This window comes from Balaenoptera borealis (assembly GCF_965194805.1).
Source record: "Balaenoptera borealis genome assembly, chromosome: 17".
In the NCBI taxonomy this organism is placed as follows: domain Eukaryota; kingdom Metazoa; phylum Chordata; class Mammalia; order Artiodactyla; family Balaenopteridae; genus Balaenoptera; species Balaenoptera borealis.
Genome location: NC_138876.1, coordinates 81,289,960 through 81,306,289, shown reverse-complemented (window position 1 = coordinate 81,306,289; position 16,330 = coordinate 81,289,960). Strand labels below are relative to the sequence as shown.

The following is a 16,330-nucleotide window of genomic DNA, read 5'->3' as shown; positions in this document are numbered from 1 at the left end:
CCCCTGCATTGGGAGGCAGATTCTTAACCACTGCGCCACCAGGGAAGTCCCCAGGTCAGTTTTAAGATGCCTCCCAGCTCTTCAGGCCTGGAGATCCACGATGCTCGTGTTCAAGCAGGCTAGAAACGAAGCCTCAGATGCCGTAATTGCCACTGGGACCCACCCTAGTCTAAGAAAACAATTCTGAGACTCTATTTTGCCGAAATGAAAGAGCTCTTTGTGTTTCAACCTTCGAAGGCGGCCCTCCCTGCCATGTATATTACAACACCATAGCTAGAGTCAGGGCTTCTAGGAGGAATTTTCCAGTGAAGAACAAAGCTTCTGGAAGCTGAGATTGGAGGACTCCAAAGGAGCCTGGAGAAGACGGTTCATATTAAACATGCCCGACAGTGTTAACGTAAATAAAAATGAGGATATAGTTGGTGAAAAATATTTTAGGTTTCCTTTTAGGGGCAGGTCCTGGGACAAGATGAGCCAGATATTTAGAGTGTTTCTTTCTTTCTCGTCTGGTTTAGGATTAGACAATCAGCAAGGTATTTTTAAACTGTGGACAAAGCAAAGAAAGCTAGGGGTGTGGTTAACATGTATGATTTTTTAAAAATGCATGTTTTGATGGCTACATTTTGGAGATTTTATAATTTTATTATCTAATAATCACCTGCATTAAAATATTTTAAAAGTGTAATCATATCCAAGCTGGTGTTGAGCACCTTTAGATACTGTAATCTTTTAAAAATTAATTTGAAAACTAATTTTTCAATCATGAAAGTAGGGTTAAGCTTATCATTCTTTAACATGTTGCTTCATTTTTGTGTTGTAAACAAGCGAGAAGGATGTTTATACATATATACTTTTTCCTTTTAGGAGATCAAATTCTGTACAATAATACTGATAAACCCTGATTTGTATACTTAAAAAAAATTATTTTTGGAAAGATACACTACATCCCTTAAAATGTCTCTCTGATATTTTCTTTTAGTTAACAAATTAAAAGGGCAAAAAAGAAATGTGACAGCTGAGAAATAGGAAAGAGTCTATTTACTAAAAACTAGTTTACAGATGGAGTTAAAATAATGAGCTGAGGAGACTTCTGGCAGACACATAGGACTTGTTTACGATTTGATTGCAGTTTAATAATTTGTTGATTGCATTATAATCACAGCAATATTGCATTTTAATCACATGCATACATTTGGTTAACAAAATTAATGCCTTTAAATCACAATTTGAGTTTTGCTAATATATAACCAGTTCTTTTTCTGTCCCTGCTCCAATAAGGACCATAATCAGTAAGCCTGGTTTGGAATCAATTCTTTTTGGTGAACTCCCTAGCCATAGCCGGCTTCTAGCCTACCAAAGACATTATCTTTCACACAAACAGGGAAAAATGAATAATGCTTCATAGAATAATGTATAATAAATTGGGAGCATGCCTCATCTAGCATAAACCTGCAATATTCCCTGTGTGAGTAAAAGCCACAATTACTGAGGCCGGCAATTGCCCTGCTCTTCACACACTGGACACCTGTCTACTTGGTGCTGAGGCGGCCTGGCTTCAGAGGACCAGCGACTGGACCAGCTGTTGCAGGAGGGGACCCAGGCACGTCATCAGACCCGCTCAGATCTGCAAACACTGTGAAGCTTGTAACGTGCCTCTCCCCACATGAGTCCAACATCTACTCATTTTTAGTAGAAAATATTATAAGAAAGCAAAAATGACCCATCATCCACTGCCCAGAAAATCTCTGTGCCATTTTAAAAATAAAATGAAAGTACTACACCTGCGGTAGAACATTCAAACCATATAGAGGGGTTTGTAGTGAAAATAATTACTTTCCACTCATTCCCACCTTATTCTCTTTCTAGAAAGGCCACAGGGCCATGAAGCCCTTCCAAAAGAGTTTTCTATGATAGAAGAATATTGTTTTACTTCTTTACATCTGAGATGTGATTTTCATGAATAGGCCTGTTCTACTTGAATTGTATCCCTTACTCCTTACAGCTTCAGGCAATATCATCTCATTTTTACAGATGAGGAAATTGAGATTGGATCGATGAATTTACCCAAAGTTATACAGCCAGGAAGTGGTGCACCAGGTTTTTTGCCCAAGACCCTCAAGTCCAAAGTTATTTTGCACTGGATCAGTCAGGGGACAGTCACAAAGTGGAAACCACACCAGTTATTTCAATGGAGAAAATTTACGTAACGTTCACTAGTATCAAAAAAACAGAAAGGTGGACACTTCTTCCTGTCTCCTGGACTATGAAGGTGATGGTTGGAGTCCTGGGCACCATATTGGACCTTGAGGGAATCTTAAAGATAAGAACCACAGGACTCAGAACTTGAGGATAAAAAAGCAGAAAGAAATTTTGAGGATCTCAAATGACAGCGGAGTTTATGTGTGATAGAAATAGATGTTTACCTTGGACTTCCCTGGTGGCGCAGTGGTTAAGAATCTGCCTGCCAATGCAGGGCACACGGGTTTGAGCCCTGGTCTGGGAAGATCCCACGTGCAGCGGAGCAGCTAAGCCCGTGCACCACAACTACTGAGCCTGCGCTCTAGAGCCTGCAAGCCACAACTACTGAGCCCATGTGCCACAACTACTGAGCCCGCGCGCCTAGAGCCCGTGCTCCGCAACGAAGAGCAGCCCCTGCTTGCCGCAACTAGAGAAAGGCCACGCACAGCAACGAAGACCCAATAAATAAATAAATAGATAGATAAATAAGAAAACGAAATAGATGTTTATCTTGTTCAAGTCATGGTCATTTGGGGTTTCCTTTACATGTAACCAAGCACAACCCTAGCTACTTATGGATACAGGATTCCAGGAATATTTAATAAGTTGCCTCAGATCATGCAGTGTATTAGGAGCAGAGCTAGGATTCAAATCTAAGATATGATCTTCCTTTGCGTCTCATAAAGTACTATGCAGTACTGAATAATAACACATAATATACTTATACCAATTCATATCAGTTAATTAATGCAGTTCACTTTCAAAGCTCCACTGGCATACTTAAATGGTACTTAAATGAAGTAGCAAAAGCATCAAATATTAGGATCAAAGCAGGGTAAGGCAGTTTTTTTTTCTTTAACGTTTAAACAATCTATTATCCAGATCACTGATAATTTAACATTTTTTTTTTTAAAGAAAGTACTTGAACTGCGTTTTTTTATTTTTTTAATTTATTTTTATTTATTTATTTTTGGCTGTGTTGGGTCTTCGTTTCTGTGCGAGGGCTTTCTCCAGTTGCGGCGAGCGGGGGCCACTCTTCATCGCGGTGCGCGGGCCTCTCACTATCGCGGCCTCTCTTGTTGCGGAGCACAGGCTCCAGACGCGCAGGCTCAGTAGTTGTGGCTCACGGGCCCAGTTGCTCCGCGGCATGTGGGATCTTCCCAGACCAGGGCTCGAACCCGTGTCCTCTGCATTAGCAGGCAGATTCTCAACCACTGCGCCACCAGGGAAGCCCTGGTTTAACATTTTTAAACCAGGACATCTGTTTTCATCTCAGCAATGAGCTTCACCGGTAACAAGCGTTCAGTGATGGGGTTCGTGGAAGAAGGCAGCTGTAGGAAGGTGCAGACATTCTGAGCTGTAGAGATACTGCTGCGAGTCCGGTCTGGAGCTGCTGGGGGCGCTCTGTGACCGCTGGGTCAGGGCGAGGCCGGCGGGGACCGGGTTTCTACCCGCCTGCAGGAGAGGCTGCTGCGTGTGCGTCGCCAGGGCTTCAGGGTGCAGGCTTAGACAGGAAAACGCAACTAGAGGCAGAAAGCTTGCTCAGTCCCTTTCTCTGAATTCACCTGATCCCATGTCCTTTAGAGCTCTCCGCAGGATAGATTTTTACTGATTAGCCTTTATTTTACATTTTAAATCATAGAGTCTTAATCAATAATCTGAAAAGACCCCATGTTAGAAAATATAAATCTAAGCCAAAATGACAAAAAAAAAATTTGATTTCGACCTTTCTAGGTACATTCTCATCTTTTTCATTTACATACTCAGTTTTAAGCCATCTTAGGGATTTGATGATGTCTTAATAAATTGATACAGTGAGTTAGTATAATTAACATAATTATGACATAATAAATGAAACTTTGTATTTTGTTTGACACTTATACCTTGGTGAGTTAGGTAATGATTAAAAATTATACCACTAGGGCCTCGATTTAATTAGTGTTCTTTGACTTGAAAGATACAGTTGCTAGGTAATAAAAATGCTGAATTGAGATCATTTAGTCATTTCAAAGAAAAGCACCCTTTCTTTAGACCCATAGGATATTATAAAGTCTCTAAAAGGAGAGCTGTTCAGAAAAGGCAAATTGGGTGAGAAATTTTAAATGCTAATGATTCAGTTCTTAGTTTCGGGCTACTTTAACCCAGTGAGGAGGTGCAGTAACACTGGGGCTGATTGTGGAGGCATTTGAAGCTGATGCAAGTGGAAATGAAGGGAGAGGAGCATCGTGGGAAGCCACAGGAGGACGGATGTCGCTGGAAGGATGTACGGGCACCAGTCCCAGCAGCCCTGGGACTTTTGTCAGCATCAAACCGCCGCACAGCCCCGGGGAGGGGTGTCAACTGCCTCTGGGCTTGATTCTGTCAGGACACTGGGTGCGATTTAAGGCCTTCCTGGGGGCCCCAGGACAGGTGGCCACCACCCTTATGCTCTGGGTCAGTGATGTGTCCAGTAGAAATCTCACACCAGCCAGAGAGGTCATTTAAATAATAAAAAAGGAAACAGGTGACTTTTTTTTTTTACAGGTGACATTTTAAATGATATACTTTTAACCAGCAGCTTCAAAATATTCTAGCTGTCAAGGGAGTTGTCATGAAATGGTTGGTGAGCTGCCGCGTGTGCTCCTCCGGGGCTCTGGCTTTGGAATCTGCTGTGTATTTGCAGCTAGAGCCGCTTTCTCCTGGGACCATCACTCTCCAAGTGCTCAGCGGCCGCCTGTGCCTAGTGGTCCCTGTGTTGGACAACGCAGCTATAGATGACAAGCCACTCGTAGGTGGCAGAGAGGCTCCCACCTGGGGCTGGTGGCTCTGGCGCCCAGGGCCCCTCACTCTCCTCTGCAGAGGCGGCTCCGTCGCTCGGCCTCAGGGCTGCGGAGGGCCCCCTGTGAGATCCCTGCGCCCAGGTACTGCCCCAGGATGGGGGGCATTTCCCCTTTTCCTGTCACCCTCGGGTCCATGGCCCTGGCAACAAGCCACCGCTCAGCAACCCCCAGGCCTAAGGCTGCAGACTGGCGTCCAAGTCCACCCCTGGAGAAGAGACCAAGGAAGAGAGGCGCAAGGCTGGACGTGGGCGCAGGCATCTGGGGACGGAATTCTGAGCCCCTTGTACCTGGAGGAGGGAAGGGGACACGGCAGGAGGGCCTGGGGGCAGGGTCCGGGGGGACCTGGGTCTAAGGGTGGACTGCATTTCATTCGTCTCCTTCATAAATAACTTGCTAAGTAAGTACTTAGCCTCATGTAGGAACTCAGTTTCTGCAAACAGTTCTGGGAATGGCCTGAGATCAGTTCAATTCTACCGATGTGTCCACAGCTGCTCTCTTCTCTCCTACCATCAACCCTGCACTTGGGCAGCCCCAGGCCTGACCCACCTGCTTCACGGGCAGTAACTCGATTTCCTCCCCGCCGGGCAGTACCCCTGCTGGTCCCTCTGTGGGGTGCAGTCCCTCCCCTTCAGACTGTCCCCACCCAGGGTGCTGGGCTTGGTCGAGATGGGCCGTCCCTGGTTGTCCCCGTAGACATGGTCCTCATGGGGTCCACGTGTCTGGTCACTTTTTGGGCGCAGGTGAGGCCTCCTGAGAGGACGGGGCGGGGGGAAGGGGGCGGCCCACAAGCCCCAGGGTCTCTCCGTTGCTTTCAGCATCTGCCACGTGGTACAGCGGGGGTGGGCCGCGTTCAGCGGACGTGCAGATTACGGTATCTGGTATTAACTAAACCAACAGCACAAAATGAACAAGAGACCAAAGAGATTCCTGCAAAGACATCATGACTTGAAGATAATGGCACCAAAATAAACACAAGCTAAAAATAACAAAACTGCAGAGCTGTCACTCTGACCCCTAAAACAAGCCCTGTATCAGTCACATGACAAGGCAAAAAACCAAAAAGCAACAAAAATCAGATCTGACGATAAACCACACAAAATTGAGATTATCAATAAGAAAACTTTGAAAAATAGGTTTGTAAGTGTAACAGTGAGCCTCAGCGCCATACCTTGAGGGGCCCTAACAATAGTGCAGAGCATCCCAGAGAGCAGAATATTTACCAGAGCACAGAAACACAGCACTACATCTTCGTACACGTGACGATAAAGACAGAAGCTCCCTCCTAATCACCAGTATCTCTTGTTGGTTGTTAGAAAAAGAAAGTAAATCCCAGCAAAATAAACGATAATCTTCAATATTGGGTTTTCTAGAAAAACACTGACATTCTTTCTGAACAGCCTTCCTGCAGTTTGCCCGTTGTAATGACAAGACCACCCCTTGCAGCTCTGTGAGCTGGTCTAGTTTGTGAGAACCCCCATACTTTGGGTTTGTTAAAAAATCAGTGTTGTGACCACCTAGCTTCCTGCTGGGAATAATCCCTTTCTCCTGGCAAAGCAGTTCTGAACAGATGACTGTGGAGATTTTAAATGTGATGTCTGTATTCTTCACCTTCAACAATACTCAATTCAAAAGTTTACAAAAATTTATTGAGTTAGACGAAAAAGTGATTAGAAGCCGTTTTGTGAGGTTTTGTTTTTAATAGCAGAAGGCAAAAGCCACAGGATATTGGGGAACCACCAAAGCCCGCTGGAGCACACCAGGAACACACCAGCTGAGGAAGTTGGTTATTGCCGGTTGCAGCCAGGGAGGGGGCACACCATGGGGAAGGGTGGCCGTCTCAGGAGAGGGTGCTGGAAGGAAACGACTGTGGGATTTGGGCTCCTGTTAGGTAATTTGGGAGGAAGGTTCAACCGAGAGGGTTCTGCTAAGGCTTGTTGCTGTCAGGGAGCAGGGGCGATTCTACGACTGGGTATCGTACTACATCTTGCCCTATTTCTAGGACAGAAGCAGGGCTGAAGCCGGGGTCTTCGCAGGAGCCGCATTACCTGTCCTGGCCAGCAGAGGGGGATGTTTGGTCATTTGTGCCTGAACCGCTGGTGTTCTATCGGACAGAGTGGTCTTGCTTCTGTCCCCATGGGTCATGGTCTCAGAGTGGTTTGTCTGATGTCGGTGTCCTGTGAATGGTTCCACAGGAGGACACCCAGCCTGTCCGTGAGTGCCACGCGACTCCGACGTCAGGGCTGTGCTTCTGAGAACTTCAGCAAGTGCTCCTAGGAGCTGGGGAGCTGCTCCAGGGCTTGGGCTCAGGGGCACCATCATGGGAAGCTGGGCGGACAATTTATTTTACAATAGAGTGCTTTTATATATTTAATAAACAGTCTCAAAGCTATGAACTAATCTTTCATAAAAGTGCTTCAAATACTGCTTCTTTCTGCTGGTCAATTTGTCAAGGCATCTTGCGCTGTATCTTAATGAATACGACAGATAGAGCCTGAAATAGAGTAACCCTGATTTTTGCATACAATTTATTTAATGTTTATTCCTATAAAAAATTCAACCAAAGTTTTGAAAATAAAACATATCCTCTTTTAATAATTTTACTTGGGTCTCTGGAAACTTTAATGCACCTGATTGTATTAGCTTGAACATAAGAAAAAAAAAAGAAACTACTTTAACAAGGCACTTGATTTTATACTGTAGAGATAGAACAGAAATGTGTATTTTGCCTAATCATTACTTTATTTTAGTAAAACTTTAAGCCCCTCGCTCAGGATACACAGTGCTACACATTCAAGCAAACAAAAAGAAAATCATCTCAGCAGTTAGAAGTCTCAAGACTTAGTAAGTCTCATCCTCCTTTCTGGAAGTGAAGGGGCATTTAGGGAAAGTTGGTTTGTACCAGCTGTGCTGTCACAGACCGTCTCTTTGCCCATCCTGCCTATCCAGGGGTAGGACGTTACAGACCAACATGAGAATCCCCTTCTGACAACTCCCCTAAAATGTTTATATCATTCTGCTCCTACAAGTATTCCTTTATACTATTTATCATTTAAAAAAGTAATTATTAAATATTTAACATATTCAAAAACACAGTAAAAAACATAACAGGAAACTATAACCTATATTTAACAGAGGTCAACATACTTTCCTAAGAAGACACCCTCAGACCTTTTCTTAGAGATTAGTGGGTTTAGGGTTGAGATTTTGTTGGCAGAAAGTGGGAAGAGAAGGATTCTATTGGATGCCAAGTGAATGGAGAGTGTTAGTCCAATTTAAGCACCATCAGCGATGTTTAAACATTTCCATCATATTTTCGCCCCATCGACGTGATCTTAAGTTTCTGGCATCAACTGCACATTGCAACGTGGTATCCAGGAGTCGGATTTGGGGTATCCAGCATATGAATAATTTTATAAAACACGGCTTACAAAGTGAAAACCATATTTCGGAAAAATAGTTCTGAAAGGGCAGATGCCTAAAGACATATTTCCAAAATACATCTTTTTCACATTTGTCATTTTCTCTTTTCTTCCTTGGTTTCTGCTCTGTCTGTCCTCTGTCTTCTCCCTCTGCCCTCACACCGTCCTGGAAGGGCTTGGTTCTGAGGGACCCCATCTTCCTGTCAGAATCCCTTTCTCATTTAGGTCCATCCTAAGATTTAGGTCAGATACTGGGTTGTCTTATATTTTCCCTGAATTAAATATGATTCCGAAAAAAGTATATATACACATTACCATTCGGTAATATATACGTGTGTGTGTGTGTATATATATATATATATATATATATATATATATATATATATTTCTAAAAACTATAAGATTACATCTGTAAATTAGAATTAAAAGAAAACAAATTGTAAAATTAGGTGCATTATTGTTGGTTATCACTGTTATGATACTAATTGTATCATTACTATGTAAGATTTTGACCTTGATTGATATTTTTTACTGTCAATATTGAGAATGCATTCACTTTGTATTCTGAATTAAAGGAATTTATTCTAACATACATTTTTATACTATGTAGATTCATAGTTATATATAGCTACAGAGACCTTCCAGGCTTATGTAGCTATATGTTCCACTTTGGGAAAATGGAAACACCAGTTTGGCTCCTGCCAAATGGCTACATCCGGCCACAGTCATCAGTACTTTGAGAACACTGAGTGCATTGACCAAGCAAAATTAGGACGAGCACTTGTGTTTTCCTTGTGCCATGTTCCCGATGGTCCAGGAATGGACGGCCTTACCGTCACCCATTTCCTCAGGCCCCAGAGACAGACAGGCCTCCCAGGGTCCCTCTGTCTGTCTCGGGTCCCGGACTTGCAGTGTCTCCTCTCTCTGCGCCTCTTCTCACCTGCCTCTCCCCTTCTCCCGTTCTCCACGTGGCTGGGTATATCGTTTTCATAAAGCATGGCTCTGATCCCGATGCTGCTTGAGAAACAAGCGAGCAAGCAGGGGACACGACTTAATCCTGACGCCCTTGTGACCTTGAAGACTGGCCCCGGCTGGTCAACTGCATCATTTCAGGTTCTTTCAGCAGAGCCCCTGCACGTGTATCGTCCCATGGAAACTCTGCGCATTTCAAGTCTCTGTGCTCTTTGGGCTAACCTTTTAGCCCAGGGTGAAATGTCTTTTCTTCCCTTCTTTGCTCGTCACAGTGTGACATATTCTCCGAGCTCAATCAGCGGTCGCCACCTCTCCAGGTGGGATGAGTCGCCAGCTATTCTGTAGCTCCGTGGCCGAGTGTGTGGCGTCTCACAGCACGTGTGGAAGCGTGTGCCCTGCCTGGGTGTCCAGCCCCTCTCAGGACCCTGGTGTGACGAGCGCAGCACAGGCCGTGGGGCGGAGGGCTGACGCCAGGACTGCAGCCCTGCAGACTCCGCGTGCCCCGCTCCTTCTGTGCCCTGGCGGCAGTCGCGTTTCCTCGGGGGCCGCTGTAGTGATAAGAGGCCGTCTGCAGGTGCATTGCCCTCCATCCTCACCGGCCAGCCCACGACCTCTTTCAGGTTCTGTTCATCCTGTGTCTTTTCATCCCAGGAGGCCCAGCACAGACGCTGGCATCGGTAAACTCTCAAATATTTATTGAATGTATGAAACAATATGTAAGCAGAGATTAAACAGAGGAATTGACAGAGATTACAATGAAAATATATATGATCTACTCTATTCATGTCAAGTATTAAACTCTAGCGGGCTGTGAAGTACAGCTAGAGCGGTGGGAAAACCTCATCTTGTCATTTTTTGTAATAACCTATTGTCAGTTTGACTTCTGATTAGGGAGACAAACCAAAAACACAAATTCTATTTCCTTGATTAACTTGTACAGAATAATTTCCAGGATGAACCAACTGGCTTCCATCCTTGAAACTCAGAATTTATAACTCAGAGGTCCTCAGTCATTGGAGATTTGGTTAAATACAAAATCAAACCTAATTCAGGCCCTTAATCACAGAGCTCCTGATGTTCTATTCAGCTCTGATCGCTATATTCTTTTGAAGAAAACGGCAACAATTATAAAAGAGTTATTCCTGTTGGCTTGGAGATTCCAGGTTCTTTGGGATTTTACCCAACTCTACATTTATTAAACCTTATTTTCCCACGTGTTAGGAACGAGGTGCTTTGGGAATTTGCACAGATTCGCTTGGGTTGCCTTGCATTCAGCATCGGCACGAGTAGGCAGAGCTGTGAAGCAGGAGGAGAGGACCGATGTCGTTCCACCTGCCCAGTGTCTGTTCCTCCGCAGGTCATGACACCCCCATCCACTCCATCCACACTGCCTAGGTCTCACTAGGACTCTGAGCCAGCATTTCCCCCAGCCTGTGCCATCAGCGGTGACCTGATGGGACAACGAGATGCCCTCCATCTGTCCATCCCAGACTCCGTCCCCAGATGTCCAGGTGCCCAAGCATCCTTGCCCCCAGGTCTCCAGAGCTGCCCATGGTTCCCATCAGCCCAAAGCCCGGTTCAGCAGCTTGTCTTCCATCCTGGAAACCACCTGAGGGCCTGGAAGGAAGTCCCTTTTCCCCTGTTGCACAGAGTGGGCTCCTGTTGCTTATAACCAGAGAATCCTAGCTAACGCATTTAAGAAAATTTGTATTAAAGGGAAAATATTTTAATCTCAGCATCATCTTAATCAATGTCAAGTGGCCGTCCTCCACCCACCATCATCAGGGATGATGGACCCTCCGTCACTGAGGGCAGTCTGCCAGCTCCCCCAACCTGCCTTGACTTTCTCATTTGTAAAACGATGATACTAAGACGACAAGATACCCTTTTATACAGACTTGCTGTGACAGCAAGTTTTTTTTTTTTTTAAAGCGGAAATAAAGCTTTTTCAAATCACAAAGCATTCTATAAAGTAAGGCATTTTTATATACCTCTCACTTTTTCTTTTAACAGACATTTCTTTAAAAAAACAAACTGTTTCTACCAAAAAATCTACCCTGGGGATATTTTAGTGTTCATAGTGCGTGTTTCAAAGAAGTAGTCAACTGTTCCTTAAAGTGTGCATCTGTGTATCTGAACACTGACTATGGGCTAAGATTGTGGTCTTAGGTTTTTCTAAGTCTTTCCTTCACTTCGGTGTGGACAGAACCGGATTGCAAGTCCACACGGTCATGGCCACACAGCACCTGTGTCACAGATGAGCCGTGTCCTTATTTCTAGGTGAAGAGAATGAACTTAGGAATCTGGTCTTCAATTCAAGGGAGGTAATAGAGTTTACTGTGATTCACGTGGAGATGTTTGTTGCATGGTCTCTTTTAAATTATTCTCAGGAGTTAGGTCATTATGTTTCCTTTTTTGTTTTCTAGAACGTTTTGCATTGAGCCATTCTTCAAGATAGTGGACGAAAAACACCCTGGACCCACGCTCACCAGGCTTGGCAAAGGGTGAAGAAACCAGGAGAACGGAGAGAAATTCCACAGGTGGATGGCAAGATGCCACAGTCCTCCCCCGACTGGCGCCTGGCATCCCCTCCAGCTGGGACATGGGGACTCTTCTCTGGAGAAACCCGACAGCCTCAAGGAAAATGCCGAGACGAGGGACCCAGAGGCCCCCCAGCTCCCTGGCTGATTCGTCTTCAAGTCCTGCCCACTGAGAGGAGGCTCTGAGAGATTGGTTAGTGTCTTATTCTTAGTTATGAATTAACAGCCAACAATCGCCAGCAGTAAGTCATAAACTCAATGATTAAAGAAGGAAAAAGAAACAAAATAGGAAAAAAATGAACTCAGTTGGAAAATGATAATAAAGATATTAGAACGAAACAAAAAAAACACTATGCTTAAAACCGTTGGAGAGGACTTCCCTGGTGGCACAGTGGTTGAGAATCTGTCTGCCAATGCAGGGGACGCGGGTTCGAGCCCTGGTCTGGGAAGATCCCACATGCCGCGGAGCAACTGGGCCCGTGAGCCACAACTGCTGAGCCTGCGCGTCTGGAGCCTGTGCTCCGCAACAAGAGAGGCTGCGACGGTGAGAGGTCCGCGCACCGCGATGAAGAGTGGCCCCCGCTTGCCGCAACTGGAGAAAGCCCTCGCACAGAAACGAAGACCCAACACAGCCAAAAATAAATATAAAAATAAATAAATAAATTTTAAAAAAACCAAACAAAAAAAAACCCTTGGAGAAATAAGAGATGACATTTTATTCAAGAAAAAAATATCGCAAGGCACAAAGAGGGAGAAAGAAAGAGCTCTGTACAATAGAATATGTGAGAATTGAAATTAAAAACCTTGGCTGAAGATTTGGAAGATAGAGTAGAGAAGACCTACCAGGAGAAATGAAAATAAAAGGGTAAAAAATGAAAAATGAAAGAGGAAAAGTTAGAAAATAAAAAAATAGTGGTTTTGTTCCAACGTATTTAAACGAATTTCATTAAAAGAGAAAGAGTGGGAGAGAGAAAAAGATTTTTTGTTTTCAAATGCAGCTTTGTTTTTTTTTTTTTTCAAAACTGAAGAACATTAGCTTCTGGTTTAAAGGCCTCTCCTCCCACTAACCTGATTCCCCACAACAAAGAGCAATAAAGCAAAGAGTCCAAATATACAGCAAGATTAAAATAGCTGCTTACAGCAAGTGCAGAAGATCAGCTTGCTCTGATGCTTCTGAAGATCGCTCTGGAATCGAGAAAGACAGTGGAGACGTAGCTACTAAATGTCAAAGGAAAATAGTTCTACCCAGTGATGGCAGAGAAAATGAAACCACAGAAATGCATCTCGGGGGGCTCTGAGGAGCTCTGTTTCTTTTTTTTTAAATTTATTGTTATTTTTTAATCTTTTTATACAGCAGGTTCTTATTAGTTATCCATTTTAACAGCTGATGAGAGTAGACTTGATCCAGGAATCAAAGAAGAAGTCGTTTCCTGGTAGAGAAACTTCCAGACCTTTCAGAAGGGAGTCAAAGAAAATGCAGCGAGAAGTAAGGCCTGGGCTGTTTTATGTCATGATATGGGTAAGGGCATAATAACTACTCTGCAGACTGTGGTTTCCTGGTGTTGAAAATGGGACCAGTCGTGACTTTCTCCGGGTGGTCGCGCAGATGTGCTGACACAGGACCAGGCTCAGAGCCCGCTGGGCACACAGAGCTCACGCCAGACGTTCTCGGGGGCTCCCCGAGCCTCTGACACTTCCCCCATGCTCACCACTTTCCACATTTCATTGCCTTTTGGTAACACAGTAGTAAAAGCCGAAATACCAGTGCCTTTCTCTTTCCTGAGGCAGCAGAGAGAAAGGGGCCTGGAGAAATCAGGACAGTCCGGTGGCCGATCTCTAGAGGAAGGCAGTGGGGTGTCCTTGAGAAAGGCCATGTGCAGACAGGAGGGAGAAAGCTCAAATCTAGAAGGTCCAGCCAAAAGCGGCTTTAGGGGCCCACCTGGCAGGAGGCGCAGGTGTAATTTTCTGACTCAGAAATATCGACTGTCCAGCTGCAGACACCCCCTGGCACCCGCCTGCCTGTGCATTTCCCAAGTCCTCCCGTACCTGGTCCTGCGTGTTGGGCCTCAGGGCAGGGAGACAGCTCAGTGCCGTGTCTTCAGCTGCTGGAGCCGGGCGTTGCTAGCCTTTAACCCCCCAGAATCACACCTGGGCCCGTTACCTCCAAGTTCCCAGACTTCCGGCATGACGGGCTGGCATCTGAGGCCCACTGAGCTCTTTGGTCCTTTGAGCACTGTGCGCCCCTGGCGGGGTGAAGAGTTGTGTGTGATCATGTTGGTGAATTACGGTCATGCATATTCAGCCTTACCCGTAACTGCAAGCAAGGCTCAACCTAAAGAGAAGGTGAGATGCACAGAAAATGTTCACGGCCTTTTTAATTGTCCGGGCTTTTCCTGTCTTTGAGTTCTCGCACTTACATTAGTGCTGGAAACGGTTCATCAATTCATTCAGCCAATATCTGAGTATGAACTGTATGCCAGCTACTGCAAGGCAGGGCAGAGGCTATAAAGTCAGAGATGTCCCAACCCCCTGGGGCTTGCTGTCCCATGTACAGAACTAGCTTTGGGATTCCGCAGGTATGACCGCCCTGCAGTGAAGGAGGATATTGTCTCAACTACCGAGACACTCATAAATTATCTGGAAAGTTTTCTGATCTCAGACCCAGAGAGTCAGTGCTTTCCCAGCCTTGTTTATTTTATCTCCTTTAAAGCTCCATTGGGGGGACTTCCCTGGCGGTCCAGTGGTTAAGCATCGTGCTTCCACTACAGGGGGTGCAGGTTCGATCCCTGGTCAGGGAGCTAAGGTCCCACGTGCCAGGCAGCGCAACCAGAGGGAAAAAAAAAGCTCCATTGGGATTGTTACACAGTAATCTATATTAATTTTGTGAGAAACAGCTAAGAAAATTTTCCCTGAAAAGCGACGCATTTATGTTTATCGCAAGTGGTGATGGGAAGATGGAGAGAAAAGTACTGCATTGGAATGGTCACCACGTCTGACTTTCTGCGCTTTTCAGAACGAGCTCCAGAGTCTCTTAAAATCAAATAGTTGTTTTTCATTAGATATTCTTTTTATATTATTTATATATTGAAATATGTCTCTTCTGTTTTGAACAGGAGAATAGATATCTCCACAGTCTTTAAGAAATACATGGCCAGGGCCATTGGGTCCTGGAAACACTGTGTGTTTTTCAGGTTGGAACAGCTGTGGATGGTGAATCGTCCTTGCCTCTGAGGTGAGCAAACAGTATTCAACTACTTAATCCTATTATCAAAGTGAGTTAACAAAATTCAATGTAAATAGCACCAGTTCAGAATTGCTAGTGCAGATCTGAATAATGAATGTGTAGATCTTCTGGTGTCTCTGGATATAAGACGAGTACCGTGGGTTTCAAAGTGTCTAACACCATGCTTTTTGGAAACTGATGACCCACGTCTGTGTGTTTGCACATGTGTGCGTGCTTGTGCATGCATGTGTGTGTGCATGGGAGTGTGTGTGCGGGTGCATGCGTGCACGTGTGTGATGTGTGTGTCCGTTCAGCATTAAATATATCCCTGACATTTGACTGGCTTTTACTTTTTCAGCTCTGTTGAAAGAATGCAAGTCCTTTTCCAATAGCCAGCTCCTCTGAGTTGACTAGTATTTAAACTTAGAATTTTCAGGAAGAAAATTGAAACGTAGATGTCCATCGATCGGTATTGATTCTATGCCAACATCTTTTTAGTAAACACTTTATTGTTATTGAAAAATAGTATAATATGTAAAGACATGTTAGACATGCAGTGTTTGACTCTATAGAAAAAATGGGAGAGAATGAAAACTAATAGGTCAGAATGAGGTGGAATAATAATAGCTAGAATATAAAAAAGGAAGATCAGTAAATTTTATAGGAATTCAGAAATCACAATCAGAAATGCAACTTACAGAGAAACAAAATATTTGATCTAGAAAAAATCTGAGCAAAATCTATTTTCTATGTTATCATGAGATAGTCATAATTAACCTTGTTCCAAAATTATAAATGAGTCCACACTACTAAAAGGTGTTCTGACATTGAGAGCTCTTTTCTAGAGGAAATAAATATGCCTAATTTTCAATGTACTTAAAATAGAATCAAATTTTAAATGAAGTCAGCATATGACTTAGCACCAGGTTTTGGAAAAGTTTGATCATGTTGAACTAGCAGCAACAAATGAAATATTTTTTTATTTTTAAATTAAAAATTAGAGTGTATATGAATAATATAAAAATCAGATGGCAACTAATTCAGATGGAGTTTTACCATTATCACTAACATTCACGGCATGAAGATGACCAAAAAAGTTTTTGCCAAGCACAGGATCAA

The 16,330-nt window shown here is 44.1% G+C and overlaps 2 long non-coding RNA genes across 3 annotated transcripts in view; both read left to right on the top strand.

The window, feature by feature from the left end:
* LOC309614531 overlaps positions 1-16,330 on the top strand; it is a 267,051-nt gene that overhangs the window by 166,483 nt on the left and 84,238 nt on the right. The window lies entirely within an intron of this gene.
* Positions 1-16,330, top strand: part of LOC309614522 — a 41,212-nt gene that overhangs the window by 10,274 nt on the left and 14,608 nt on the right. The window contains exons 3-4 of one of the 2 annotated variants that reach the window (XR_014236231.1): positions 11,875-12,853; positions 13,343-15,260. This is a non-coding gene — a long non-coding RNA (uncharacterized lncRNA). Of the gene's footprint in view, positions 1-11,874; positions 15,261-16,330 lie in introns of both variants that reach the window. The other variant, XR_014236230.1, reaches the window with a different exon arrangement.